The sequence below is a fragment of the Arctopsyche grandis genome, chromosome 10 (assembly GCF_051622035.1).
Source record: "Arctopsyche grandis isolate Sample6627 chromosome 10, ASM5162203v2, whole genome shotgun sequence".
Classification (NCBI taxonomy): domain Eukaryota; kingdom Metazoa; phylum Arthropoda; class Insecta; order Trichoptera; family Hydropsychidae; genus Arctopsyche; species Arctopsyche grandis.
In genome coordinates this window covers 6,166,654-6,181,976 of record NC_135364.1, presented here as the reverse complement: position 1 = coordinate 6,181,976, position 15,323 = coordinate 6,166,654, and positions in this window count along the sequence as shown.

Below are 15,323 nucleotides of genomic sequence, written 5' to 3'. Positions count from 1 at the left end.
AAATGGAAGAGAGTAGATTAAGATTCCACTCATTCATCACATTCAAATTAAGAAAGTAATGATGAGCGCAGGTTACCAGATAAATATGTTAAGATAATATCCGATAATCTACGCTCCCCAAGGTGGAAAATATCACATTCAGGGACAGCAGCAACGATTTCATTGAGAAGTCGAATAGCTCTTGGAATAGGAGCCATTCGAAAAAGAACTGTGCGAGCAGCAGGTACAACCATCAAATGATGATGTCTACCACGCACATAATTATTAGGGACATAAAGTCCCAACTGTTCCAGCAACAACGGGCATGACGTATTAGCTGGAGAACGAAACGAATTAACGAGAAGTTTCTCCGAAGTTCAAGGGAGTTATACCCAAGCATGGCCAAAAGGAAAGGAGTAGGATAGAGATATGGGTAGTACCCATACTCTTTCTTATAAAGAAAACGAAGAAATGCTTTTTGCACTTTTTCTATAATAAGAGAGTAGTTTGCTTCATGCGGATTCCACACAATCGCATTATACTCTAGCTTACTTCTAACAAGCGAGTTGAAAAGCAAGCGAGAAGACAAGGGGTTGGAGAATAATCTAGCATATCTCAAGACAAATCCAAGTCGACGAAAGGAAACGTCAGCGATTGTCTTGATGTGGTTGTGAAAGGTGAATTGAGGATCAAAAGTGATACCCAAGTCGACCATTGATTCCACGCGCTTCAACAATACGGATCCAATGGAATATCCGTGACAATAGAGTGAATTCGCACGTCCATTACTCATAATGGCACATTTACTAGTATTAAGTTCAAGCCCTAAACTGGAACTGAACTCTAAAACAGCGTTAATATCAGCTTGAAGGAGAGAGGCTTGCCTCTCATTCTTAACAGCAAAGAATAGTTTAACGTCGTCTGCAAACAAGAGACATGAAGCATTGCGTAGTACTTTAGGGAGGTTATTAATGACTATTGTAAATAGTAAAGGGCCAAAGGTGGACCCCTGAGTTACACCAGATCGCGTAAAAAATGAAGGAGATTCATAAATACCATATCTAACAAATTGCTTCCTATCACTAAGATAAGAAGCAAAGAGTTTAAGAAGACGTGGACAAAAGCCCACTTCAGCTAATCTGATCATAAGAGCGTCATTGTTGACAAGATCAAATGCTTTTCGAAAGTCAAAGTAGGCTACATCAACTTGTTGTCCACAGTCAACTTTAGACATGGTATAATATGAAAAGCAGGCAAGATTATTGGTAGTGGAACGACATGGTGAAAAACCATGCTGCTCATCACACAACAATCTTTTGAACTGCAAAAGAATCAAACGGTAAAGGATATTATCGAAAATTTTGGGAATAGCCGAGATGATGATTCCATTTTTCAGGATAATTACCAGAACCCAGAATAAGGTTAAAAATAAACTGAAGAGGCTCTAAGAGCGAATTACAGCATGCCTTTAATACGTCAGGGGGCACACCGTCAGGCCCAACAGACCCCTTCAGCTTCAAAATTGCTATCCTAACATCTCCAAGCGAGACCCGCGGAATGTCTATACCAACACCTTCAGTACCAATTTGAGAAGCCAAATTAGCATCAAGGGATGGTGATCTCTGATCAAATACAGAGCTAAAAAAACTAGCAAAAGCATCAGCGATCCCAGGACCGACACAACTTTTATTATTAAATGAGAACGAATGCTCAGGCCATGTGAAATATGCTTACTCTTTAATAAATCTGAAAAATTGGTGAGGATTACTTGCGATAGCACTCTCCATCTCTTTGAGATAGAGGGTATAACGCTCACTCACACCACGTTTCACGATCTTCCTAAGAATCCGGAATTTCTCATAGTCACGAAATGATTGGCTACGTTTCTATCTTCTATGAGACAACCATTTTGCATGAACATCAGTTATAAGTTTGGACCCAAACCACGGTGGAAAAACCCGACGATGTAGTTCTAAATTAGGATAACTGATGAACCGAGGAACATAACTTTATATTATATTATATTATATATAAACGATATTGTTAAGGTAATTAAGATGTGTAAAATACATTTGTTTGCAGATGATACATTGATATATATAATTGGAAAGAATGTTGATGTAATGTCTGAGATTTTAAATATAGAATTAAATTATGTGAATGACTGGTTGTGTGAAAATAAATTAAAGTTGAATGTGAATAAAACAAAAATGATGTGGTTGAATGGTAAAAATAAAAATATATTGAATGAAATTAGAATTGATGATAAGTTAATTGAAAAAGTTGAAAATATAAAATACTTAGGTGTATACATAGATTCAGGACTAAATTTTAAAATGCACGCTGACTATATAATAAAAAAAATGGCTAGAAAAGTTGGTGTATTATGTAGATTAAGAAATATTTTAAGTAAAAAAAGTAAAATTTTAGTGTTTAATTCAATTGTCTTGCCACATGTGGTTTATTGTGCCACTGTGCTTAATTTGTTTAGTGGCCAAGATTTAGAAAAAATGCAAAAAATACAGAATAAAGCTATGAGAGCTATTTTGAATGTGAGTAGATTTAAGAGTATTGGAAGTATGTTAGATGAATTAGGATGGATGAGTATTAGAATTAGTCTAAATATTAGTACATTGTCTTTTGTTTATAAGTTAGATCATAAGTTATTACCTAAGTATTTTGATGATTATATAATAAGGAATAGAGATAAACATAGTTTTTATACTAGAAATAAGGACAAACTAGTTGTAAGTAGAGTAAGAAAGAATAAGACGGCTGGGGGTGTTTTTCACAGGGGTGTGCTCATGTATAATGCCCTCCCTGAGTGCGTCAGGTCTGCTAAAAACATGGATGCATTCCTGCGAGGTGCGAAGAGACACCTCTGTGAGGGACAGTGCATATAAGTTAATTATAAATTTTAGAGTTAAGTATAATAATTAAGATGTATTTTTAAATTAGCTTGATAGCTAAATATATATAAATAAATAAATAACTGTCAAAAATATTATATAGTGTGTTATACAAAAATTCAACAGCATCACCAGTATTCATGCGGTACATTTGGCGCCAGTCCATTGAACGTACTTCATTATAAACCAATTCAGAATCAACGCGAGCAAAATTCCATCGTGATGAAGGAACCCCAACAGATGAACAAGCTGAAACAGGTCTCACAGAAGACAAAAACATAAGCTCAATTTGTAATGCATCATGATATAGGTCCTCAGGGATGATCGCAGTTCCTTTTGGGCATAGGATCGTCGTTGCTGACACATTGGATTCATTCACCAACATAATATCAAGCTTACTTGGACTAATGGGTGAACCAACCTGTACTAGGTCGCAATAAGAAATTACAAAATTAAATTTATTGCGGACATGAATATTGGCACTAGGCATATTGAAATCACCCATTATAAATAATATGTCACGTTCATTTATGAAATCACGTACATTCATCATATTCGCAAACAATAACTCATATACATCGTCTTTCGCAGCGGGCGGAATGTAAACAACACAAATACAAAATCAACTCTCACCCATAAGTCCTCGCCAGAAGGAGTTTCGAAGTTCTTCAACCTGACAGACCGCAACCAGACACGAGAAGCAAATAAAACACCCCCACCACGTCGTTGCTCTCTGTCCCGACGATGCACTGTCCACGAAGAATCAAAATGATGGCGTTAACCATGTTTCAGTTAACGCCACCATATCATCAACAATATAATAAATCGCCATATTAAACGCGGCCACCTTGGTCCTGAGACCGCGTACGTTTTGGTAGTACAAAATTGTAGACAATGTTGTAGCTCGAGCGTCGAAGGCTCTCGGGTTCGTCATCCGGTCCTCCAAATGCTTTATTTCTATTAAATCACACAAAATACTATATTGTGCATACGTAAGAAGTATTGTTGAGTTTGCATACCAAGTTTGGAACCCAGAGTACTCTGGTGCAAGAGACAGATTGGAGCGCATCCAGAAGAGATTCTTGAGGTACATCGGCAGCCGTTTTGGATTATCCTATACATCCTATGAAGATGCTTGTAGGTGTCAGTATCTGCTTCCACTTGTCAAAAGAAGGGAGATAGCTGACATCTCAACAATTTTGAACATCCTTAACAGCTCGATCGACTGTCCTCAATTATTGAGCAGACTATCGTTGCGTGTGCCAAATAGAATGACCAGATGTAATGAGCTCCTTTACATACCTAATATTTTTTCTAATTATGGAAGAAGCTCATCTCAGCTTCATCTGGCGTGCAAGCTCCACCGTCAACACACTAATTTCTACAATTTCTATGTTTGACTTATTTAATATTAATGCTATACAAGCTAGAGTGATTATTGCAAATTTATTTTTCGATGATTAATTTTATTGAAAATTTACGATTGTGATTATGAATTTTTATTTTGATGTATTTATTTTGTCTTTTTGTTTATTGTTATATATTATATTATTTTTATTATTTCATAATTTTTATCATATTATTATCGTTTTGTTATTCTTATTATTTTGATATTTTTATTATACTGTTATTTTGTATTTTTTCTTTTTGTTTTCTCTAATTATCTTACTCTATTATCATTTTTGTTTCTTATTTTAAATGTTTAAGCTTTTCTTTTTTTACCTATATGCGAAAATTATTAATGGTTTACTTAAAATAATTATATTTTTTTTTACTATCAATCTATGTAACATAATAAACTGTAAATTTTCCAAATAAATAATAAATAAATAAACAGCTTAAACATGGCGAATCTAATAGTAAATATTCATTTGTTTTCACGAAAATCACTCGAGTGGGCCGCGAGTGGGCACGGTCTATAAATATGGGGCGTCGAGCGGACACGGCATCAGTTCGTCTCCGAGCACCGAAGCGGCAGCACGACGCCACGGCCACCAGTCACGGCAGTCACAGCAGTCACAGCGGTCACAACCACCACAGCACAGCACAGCACAGCACAACACAACACAACACAACACAACACAACACAGACCTCATACCTCATCTGCCACAGCGATTTCACGCCAGCCTAGCAGCCGTCACGACCGCGATCAAAATGAACAGCGACGACTGCCGCACCACCACCTCACCCGCCGAAACTAAGCGGAGTGGCCGAGCTATTGCGGCGTCACACTCCGCTCTCAGGAGAGTCACGCGAAGTGTTACCACCTCGCGAGCAAACACTCCGAGGACGACGACGCCTTTGACTTTGACCGTCGACCGCAGGAGCGAAAGCCGTCGGTCGTCGGAAGCCCAAATTGACTCGTCGAATAGAGAAGCCGAAGCCGAAGCCGACGAGGTGATGGAAGCGGCCATCGCTCGCCAGGCGCGCTTCGTCGTCGACTATTGTAAAGACAGGGCGGATTCGAGGCCGTTCGACGAATGCGAAAGCGGAAGCGGAAGCGAAAGCAAATTTCGAATCAAAGCCATGGTGACGGTGGCGTTGAGGAAAAAAGCCAGAGATCCGAGCCCCGACGACACCATGGCGAGCGCGGTGGCGAAGAGGGTCAAGTTCGGTGTGGAGATTGCCGACGACGAATTGACGCGCATCGTGGATGCAAACTACGCTCCGCAGATGGCGAGAAAGGTAGTGCGAGTCAGCGGCAGAGATTCGTCCGAGTGCAAAGCAAACAACAACGCGTCTCGCCGCAGCCGGACGAAAGCGAAAATCATACATGAGGTTTTGCGACGAGAAGTCCAAGACATCGAATACGAGAACGGGCGCATGAAACAGTTGTTGCGGGTCCTCGGACTACGTGTACCCAGTTACGCTCGGGCGCAAAATCTGCAAGACACCAATTGCCACCCCGCTGATGAAGAATAATTATTTTAAAAAACGGCCCTTTTCAGGGCCACCACATTTTTTTTTGTTTCTCGGTTTACATGCATATGTATTTTTTTTTGTTTCAGAAAAATCAACAACGTCTATCATCGTCGTTCTACATACATACATATGTATAGGTAAGTATGTACATATTAGGTTAACTCGTAAACTTTTATTAGGCGCTATTTAAGCATGATGAAGGGCGACGGGTAAAAATAAAATAGGATTTACAAATAAATTAGGATGCGAGAATACATAATTTGTACATTGTGTGTACACATAGTATCGATATGGTAAGCAACGTCAAGGCTTGAAAAAGCAATTCACAACGTTCATTGTGCCTACATATTGTAAAGTTATTAAGAGAGACGCCCGTAGACCGATGACGTCAACCGATGGAGGAGTCGGGCGTTGCGGCCAATGGCAGCGCCGGACTCCTCGACCAATGAATACTAGTGTATGCGCCGAGCGCTGACTGTCTATAACAGCGTTTCCCAACCTTTTTTGACTCGCGTACCACTTGGTAGTACCTACATAACGCTAAATTGTACCACCATATAAACATGATTGTATTTCATGAAATTTGTTTTTGCAAGTGTAATTATTATATATAGTATTTGCATGGTAAGGAATGAGAAGACAGGATACACGCAATAAGTAGATCTGTTTTGGTAAGAAATTTTGTGGTAAAAAGTTATTTGCGGAGTCACAATTATATCTTGTCTAATTCTAATTTTCTAATCATATGTACTTTCAATTTTATCTGCAACGTTAAAGATTATTATAGAACTGTTCTCAAGTTTCAAATTCAAGTTATTTATTTATTGAAGCGTGAACGCGGTAAATTTAAAAATGCACTCCAAAATCCATGCCGGATCTGAGGAAAACGTATCGATTGCCAGATTTTCGATCATCGACTGTACATATTGACGTCGACGATGACTTATTAAGATAATGTTTATCGATTACTAGTTGTTTTACCCGGCTTCGCTCAGTGTTTGTAATATAAATATCTCTATAGATGGTTCGCCTCATACATTACACGTCGATCACAGGCTGTCTTATTAAATAGATTTATATCGAGATGGATGAATATTCCTTCTGGTGTTCCGCAAGGCTCCCTCTTGGTACCTCTATTATTCAATATCTTCATCTTCGATATTGAAAAATGTTTTCAGAATTCAAGTGTACTATTATTAGCTGATGATATGAAGATTTTCAAGAGAATAGACAACCGAAATGATGCTTTGGCCTTACAAGATGATTTGTTCAGGCTAGAGGCTTATTGCAGCATAAATAAGTTGGAAATTGATGTAGCAAAATGCTCCTGCATATCCTTCACCAGAAAACTATGTCCAATTGACTTTCCTCATTCAATCAACGGACATAGACTCACAAGAGTATTGGAAATTAGGGATTTGGGATTCTTATTAAACTGTGATCTATCCTTTAGTAAACATATTGACAATTTATTTATTTATTTATTTAATAGTTTTGGACCATTGTGGCATTACAGGAAGAACCTAATGCGCCACAATGGCCTACATTTGAAAAATATATAAAAACATGATATAAAAAACAAGTAAACTGTAAATAAAGGAAAAAAGCAAAAGCAGAAAACATGGTAAAATAAAATAATAAAAAAAAAAGTAACAAAAGGAAAATAATACATCATTCAGAGAGAAAAAAAAATAACAAAAGTGTAAAAATTAAAAATAAAATCCATAAATCCCATTCTTTGTTTACACTGAACAAAATTAAAATAGTATATTAAAATATACAAAGGAGAAAGAAAAAGTAAAATAAAATAAAACAAAATATGAATAAAAAATAAAATCACAGCGAGGCCCAAATGGAAGAGAGTAGATTAAGATTCCACTCATTCATCACATTCAAATTAAGAAAGTAATGATGAGCGCAGGTTACCTGATAAATATGTTAAGATAATATCCGACAATCTACGCTCCCCAAGGTGGAAAATATCACATTCAGGGACAGCAGCAACGATTTCATTGAGAAGTCGAATAGCTCTTGGAATAGGAGCCATTTGAAAAAGAACTGTGCGAGCAGCAGGTAAAACCATCAAATGATGATGTCTACCACGCACATAATTATTAGGGACATAAAGTCCCAACTGTTCCAGCAACAACGGGCATGACGTATTACCACGCAATAGCTGGAGAACGAAACGAATTAACGAGAAGTTTCTCCGAAGTTCAAGGGAGTTATACCCAAGCATGCCCAAAAGGAAAGGAGTAGGATAGAGATATGGGTAGTACCCATACTCTTTCTTATAAAGAAAACGAAGAAATGCTTTTTGCACTTTTTCTATAATAAGAGAGTAGTTTGCTTCATGCGGATTCCACACAATTGCATTATACTCTAGCTTACTTCTAACAAGCGAGTTGAAAAGCAAGCGAGAAGACAAGGGGTTGGAGAATAATCTAGCATATCTCAAGACAAATCCAAGTCGACGAAAGGAAACGTCAGCGATTGTCTTGATGTGGTTGTGAAAGGTGAATTGAGGATCAAAAGTGATACCCAAGTCGACCATTGATTCCACGCGCTTCAACAATACGGATCCAATGGAATATCCGTGACAATAGAGTGAATTCGCACGTCCATTACTCATAATGGCACATTTACTAGTATTAAGTTCAAGCCCTAAACTGGAACTGAACTCTAAAACAGCGTTAATATCAGCTTGAAGGAGAGAGGCTTGCCTCTCATTCTTAACAGCAAAGAATAGTTTAACGTCGTCTGCAAACAAGAGACATGAAGCATTGCGTAGTACTTTAGGGAGGTTATTAATGACTATTGTAAATAGTAAAGGGCCAAAGGTGGACCCCTGAGTTACACCAGATCGCGTAAAAAATGAAGGAGATTCATAAATACCATATCTAACAAATTGCTTCCTATCACTAAGATAAGAAGCAAAGAGTTTAAGAAGACGTGGACAAAAGCCCACTTCAGCTAATCTGATCATAAGAGCGTCATTGTTAACAAGATCAAATGCTTTTCGAAAGTCAAAGTAGGCTACATCAACTTGTTGTCCACAGTCAACTTTAGACATGGTATAATATGAAAAGCAGGCAAGATTAGTGGTAGTGGAACGACATGGTGAAAAACCATGCTGCTCATCACACAACAATCTTTTGAACTGCAAAAGAATCAAACGGTAAAGGATATTATCGAAAATTTTGGGAATAGCCGAGATGATAGCAATAGGTCTGTAATTTTCAACCTCATTTTTAAATCCACTTTTATGAATGGGAATGACCGAGATGATGATTCCATTTTTCAGGATAACTACCAGAACCCAGAATAAGGTTAAAAATAAACTGAAGAGGCTCTAAGAGCGAATTACAGCATGCCTTTAATACGTCAGGGGGCACACCGTCAGGCCCAACAGACCCCTTCAGCTTCAAAATTGCTATCCTAACATCTCCAAGCGAGACCCGCGGAATGTCTATACCAACACCTTCAGTACCAATTTGAGAAGCCAAATTAGCATCAAGGGATGGTGATCTCTGATCAAATACAGAGCTAAAAAAACTAGCAAAAGCATTAGCGATCTCAGGACCGACACAACTTTTATTATTAAATGAGAACGAATGCTCAAGGCCATGTGAAATATGCTTACTCTTAATAAATCTGAAAAAGTGGTGAGGATTACTTGCGATAGCACTCTCCATCTCTTTGAGATAGAGGGTATAACGCTCACTCACACCACGTTTCACGATCTTCCTAAGAATCCGGAATTTCTCATAGTCACGAAATGATTGGCTACGTTTCCATCTTCTATGAGACAACCATTTTGCACGAACATCAGTTATAAGTTTGGACCCAAACCACGGTGGAAAAACCCGACGATGTAGTTCTAAATTAAGATAACTGATGAACCGAGGAACATAACTGTCAAAAATATTATATAGTGTGTTAAAATTCAACAGCATCACCAGTATTCATGAGGTACATTTGGCGCCAGTCCATAGAACGAACCTCATTATAAACCAATTCAGAATCAACGCGAGCAAAATTCCATCGTGATGAAGGAACCCCAACAGATGAACAAGCTGAAACAGGTCTCACAGAAGACAAAAACAGAAACTCAATTTGAAATGCATCATGATATAGGTCCTCAGGGATGATCGCAGTTCCTTTTGGGCATAGGATCATCGTTGCTGACACATTGGATTCATTCACCAACATAATATCAAGCTTACTTATGGGTGAACCAACCTGTACTAGGTCGCAATAAGAAATTACAAAATTAAATTTATTGCGGACATGAATATTGGCTCTAGGCATATTGAAATCACCCATTATTAATAATATGTCACGTTCATTTATGAAATCACGTACATTCATCATATTCGCAAACAATAACTCATATACATGGTTTTTCGCAGCGGGCGGAATGTAAACAACACAAATAAAAACTCTCGCAAATACAAAATCAACTCTCACCCATAAGTCCTCGCCAGAAGGAGTTTCGAAGTTCTTCAACCTGACAGACCGCAACCAGACACGAGAAGCAAATAAAACACCCCGACCACGTCGTTGCTCTCTGTCCCGACGATGCACTGTCCACGAAGAATCAAAGAACTCCGAATTAAAAAATGATGGCGTTAACCATGTTTCAGTTAACGCCACCATATCATAGACAATATAATAAATCGCCATATTAAACGCGGCCACCTTGGTCCTGAGACCGCGTACGTTTTGGTAGTACAAAATTGTAGACAATGTTGTAGCTCGAGCGTCGAAGGCTCTCGGGTTCGTCATCCGGTCCTCCAAATGCTTTATTTCTATTAAATCACACAAAATACTATATTGTGCATACGTAAGAAGTATTGTTGAGTTTGCATCCCAAGTTTGGAACCCAGAGTACTCTGGTGCAAGAGACAGATTGGAGCGCATCCAGAAGAGATTCTTGAGGTACATCGGCAGCCGTTTTGGATTATCCTATAAATCCTATGAAGATGCTTGTAGGTGTCAGCATCTGCTTCCACTTGTCAAAAGAAGGGAGATAGCTGACATCTCAACAATTTTGAACATCCTTAACGGCTCGATCGACTGTCCTCAATTATTGAGCAGACTATCGTTGCGTGTGCCAAATAGAATGACCAGATGTAATGAGCTCCTTTACATACCTAATATTTTTTCTAATTATGGAAGAAGCTCATCTCAGCTTCATCTGGCGTGCAAGCTCCACCGTCAACACACTAATTTCTACAATTTCTATGTTTGACTTACATATTTAATATTAATGCTATACAAGCTAGAGTGATTATTGCAAATTTATTTTTCGATGATTAATTTTATTGAAAATTTACGATTGTGATTATGAATTTTTATTTTGATGTATTTATTTTGTCTTTTTGTTTATTGTTATACATATATTATATTATTTCATAATTTTTATCATATTATTATCGTTTTGTTATTCTTATTATTTTGATATTTTTATTATACTGTTATTTCTATTTTTTCTTTTTGTTTTCTCTAATTATCTTACTCTATTATCATTTTTGTTTCTTTTCTTTTTTTACCTATATGCGAAAATTATTAATGGTTTACTTAAAATAATTATATTTTTTTTTACTATCAATCTATGTAACATAATAAACTGTAAATTTTCCAAATAAATAATAAATAAATAAATAAACAGCTTAAACATGGCGAATCTAATAGTAAATATTCATTTGTTTTCACGAAAATCACTCGATTGGGCCGCGAGTGGGCACGGTCTATAAATATGGGGCGTCGAGCGGACACGGCATCAGTTCGTCTCCGAGCACCGCAGCGGCAGCACGACGCCACGGCCACCAGTCACGGCAGTCACAGCAGTCACAGCGGTCACAGCAGTCACAGCGGTCACAACCACCACAGCACAGCACAGCACAGCACAACACAACACAACACAACACAACACAACACAACACAACACAGACCTCATACCTCATCTGCCACAGCGATTTCACGCCAGCCTAGCAGCCGTCACGACCGCGATCAAAATGAACAGCGACGACTGCCGCACCACCACCTCACCCGCCGAAACTAAGCGGAGTGGCCGAGCTATTGCGGCGTCACACTCCGCTCTCAGGAGAGTCACGCGAAGTGTTACCACCTCGCGAGCAAACACTCCGAGGCGACGACGACGCCGACGCCTTTGCCGACGGCGACTTTGACTTTGACCGTCGCCCGCAGGAGCGAAAGCCGTCGGTCGTCGGAAGCCCAAATTGACTCGTCGAATAGAGAAGCCGAAGCCGACGAGGTGATGGAAGCGGCCATCGCTCGCCAGGCGCGCTTCGTCGTCGACTATTGTAAAGACAGGGCGGATTCGAGGCCGTTCGACGAATGCGAAAGCGGAAGCGAAAGCAAATTTCGAATCAAAGCCATGGTGACGGTGGCGTTGAGGAAAAAAGCCAGAGATCCGAGCCCCGACGACACCATGGCGAGCGCGGTGGCGAAGAGGGTCAAGTTCGGTGTGGAGATTGCCGACGACGAATTGACGCGCATCGTGGATGCAAACTACGCTCCGCAGATGGCGAGAAAGGTAGTGCGAGTCAGCGGCAGAGATTCGTCCGAGTGCAAAGCAAACAACAACGCGTCTCGCCGCAGCCGGACGAAAGCGAAAATCATACATGAGGTTTTGCGACGAGAAGTCCAAGACATCGAATACGAGAACGGGCGCATGAAACAGTTGTTGCGGGTCCTCGGACTACGTGTACCCAGTTACGCTCGGGCGCAAAACCTGCAAGACACCAATTGCCACCCCGCTGATGAAGAATAATTATTTTAAAAAACGGCCCTTTTCAGGGCCACCACATTTTTTTTTTGTTTCTCGGTTTACATGCATATGTATTTTTTTTTGTTTCAGATAAATCAACAACGTCTATCATCGTCGTTCTACATACATACATACATACATACATACATATGTATAGGTAAGTATGTACATATTAGGTAAACTCCAATTTTTATTAGGCGCTATTTGCATGATGAAGGGCGACGGGTAAAAATAAAATAGGATTTTAAAAATAAATTAGGATGTTCTAAAATGGGGCCGCTATTATGTACATAATTTGTACATTTTGTGTACACATAGTACATATATACATATATTATCGATATGGTAAGCAACGTCAAGGCTTGAAAAAGCGATTCGCAACGTTCATTGTGCCTACATATTGTAAAGTTATTAAGAGAGACGCCCGTAGACCGATGACGTCAACCGATGGAGGAGTCGGGCGTTGCGGCCAATGGCAGCGCCGGACTCCTCGACCAATGAATACTAGTGTATGCGCCGAGCGCTGACTGTCTATAACAGCGTTTCCCAACCTTTTTTGACTCGCGTACCACTTGGTAGTACCTACATAACGCTAAATTGTACCACCATATAAACATGATTGTATTTCATGAAATTTGTTTTTGCAAGTGTAATTATTATATATAGTATTTGCATGGTAAGGAATGAGAAGACAGGATACACGCAATAAGTAGATCTGTTTTGGTAAGAAATTTTGTGGTAAAAAGTTATTTGCGGAGTCACAATTATATCTTGTCTAATTCTAATTTTCTAATCATATGTACTTTCAATTTTATCTGCAACGTTAAAGATTATTATTTCTAAGCCCGCTTTAAAGGTCACGGAATTTGACCCTTAAAGCCCTCAACATGAGGCCACCACCCCCCCGACGAATACAGTCCAAGAGACCCTTTCGTCGGAGAACGAGACGGTTGTTCATGAATATCGCACAAGAACAACCGCACATCACTGTTCTAATAAAAAAACCACACTGTACATAACCAAGTACAAAATTAACAACAACGCATGAACACATAAAGCGCGCATGCGGTAGGAAACAAAACCTGAGATGTGCCGTGCGAATGCACGCACACCTCAAGTAAACATACATGTGCGCATGATTATGCGTGCATAAGCACGCACGCACAAACACACACACATACACACACACATATATACACACACACACAAACACACACACACACATATATACACACACACACACATCAACCACAAATACATACACTCACCTAAACAGCAAACGCACACTCACACACACATACATTCACAGAATATAATATAAAAAATAAAAATAAATAAATCAACACATAAATGCTTTTGCAATTAAGTGGAGTAGTAGCATCCAGGGGAACACAGCTTCCCAAAGCATTCCGCGAACTTTTCGAAAGCTCTAAACGATGCTTTACTCATTATTAGATCCCCATGATGTAGGGGGCCAATGAGAGAACCCCTGACGCTGTCCAGCAGAACCCTCCTCTCAGCCTCCATCCCAGGACAGGACCACAGAATATGATCTGCATCCTGCTCCGGAAAAGAACACGGACAAAAGGACTCAGATACCAAGCCCATAGATGCGAGCTTGCCGTTAAAGTGGCCATGGCCAGCTAAAAATTGACTGCTCCAAAAACTAGGCGACAGCCAATCACGCTCAAGGCGTGAAGTGACCCTCGGAAAAAACAAATAGGTTTGTCTACCTTTAGAGGAACAATCCCATCTATGTTGCCAAGCCGAAATAGCACAATTTAAAATAACAGACTTCAAACTTCGCCAGAATCGAGGATCATCGCACTGTGACTGATTAGGAGCACGGAAAAGGACGCCTGAGACTGAAGCATCTAACCCACCACGAAGTTTTTCTCGAGCAGCTCTTATTTGGACGACCAAATCAATTGGCAATGTACCCGCAAGAATCTGTAGTGAGTCTGTAGACGCAGTGCGATAAGCCTGGGTAAGAGCGATCAGAGGAAAACGCTGACCACTATTTAATGTACGACGGACCGTCTTTAATTCGACACGATGACCCCAAATGCTAGATGCATACGTCAAATAGTTCACAAACACAGCATCGTATACCAAGCGTTTTTCATGGAAACCCAAACCCCAAGAGCGACCACAAAGGCGACCAATACGACCAAAGAAAACCTTAGCTTTATCTAATGCTCTCCCAATATGACCATTGAATGTAAGCCTGACATCGAGAACAACACCCAAATACATGTACTCGTTGACAAATTTGATCTTACAGTCTCCAAGTTTGATATTAGGGGCTCTAACAAGAGAACCCTTTAATAGTAAGCACTTGGACTTAGAGGGTGAGAAAGAAAGTTTGTTAATTATGGCCCAATCGTCTAGAAGGTGAAGTGCCGCAGTAGCTCTACATTCCATCTCAACACGGGACTTTGCGTGCGTTAACAACACGATGTCATCAGCATACGCAACCAACCTGCAACCGGCAAATTGATTGTAAAGAGGTCATTGACGAGAATGTTCCAAAGGATAGGTCCCAAAACGGAGCCCTGTGGACATCCAATACAGAGATCCCTGAAACCAACCTGTCCTCCGAGTTCGAAAACCAATTTCCTATCCGACAAGTAAATTCGGATGCAGTCCCAGCAGACGCAACTTGATCAATAGCATGGGCCACCAGGCATTATCAAACGCTCCAGCAACGTCCAAC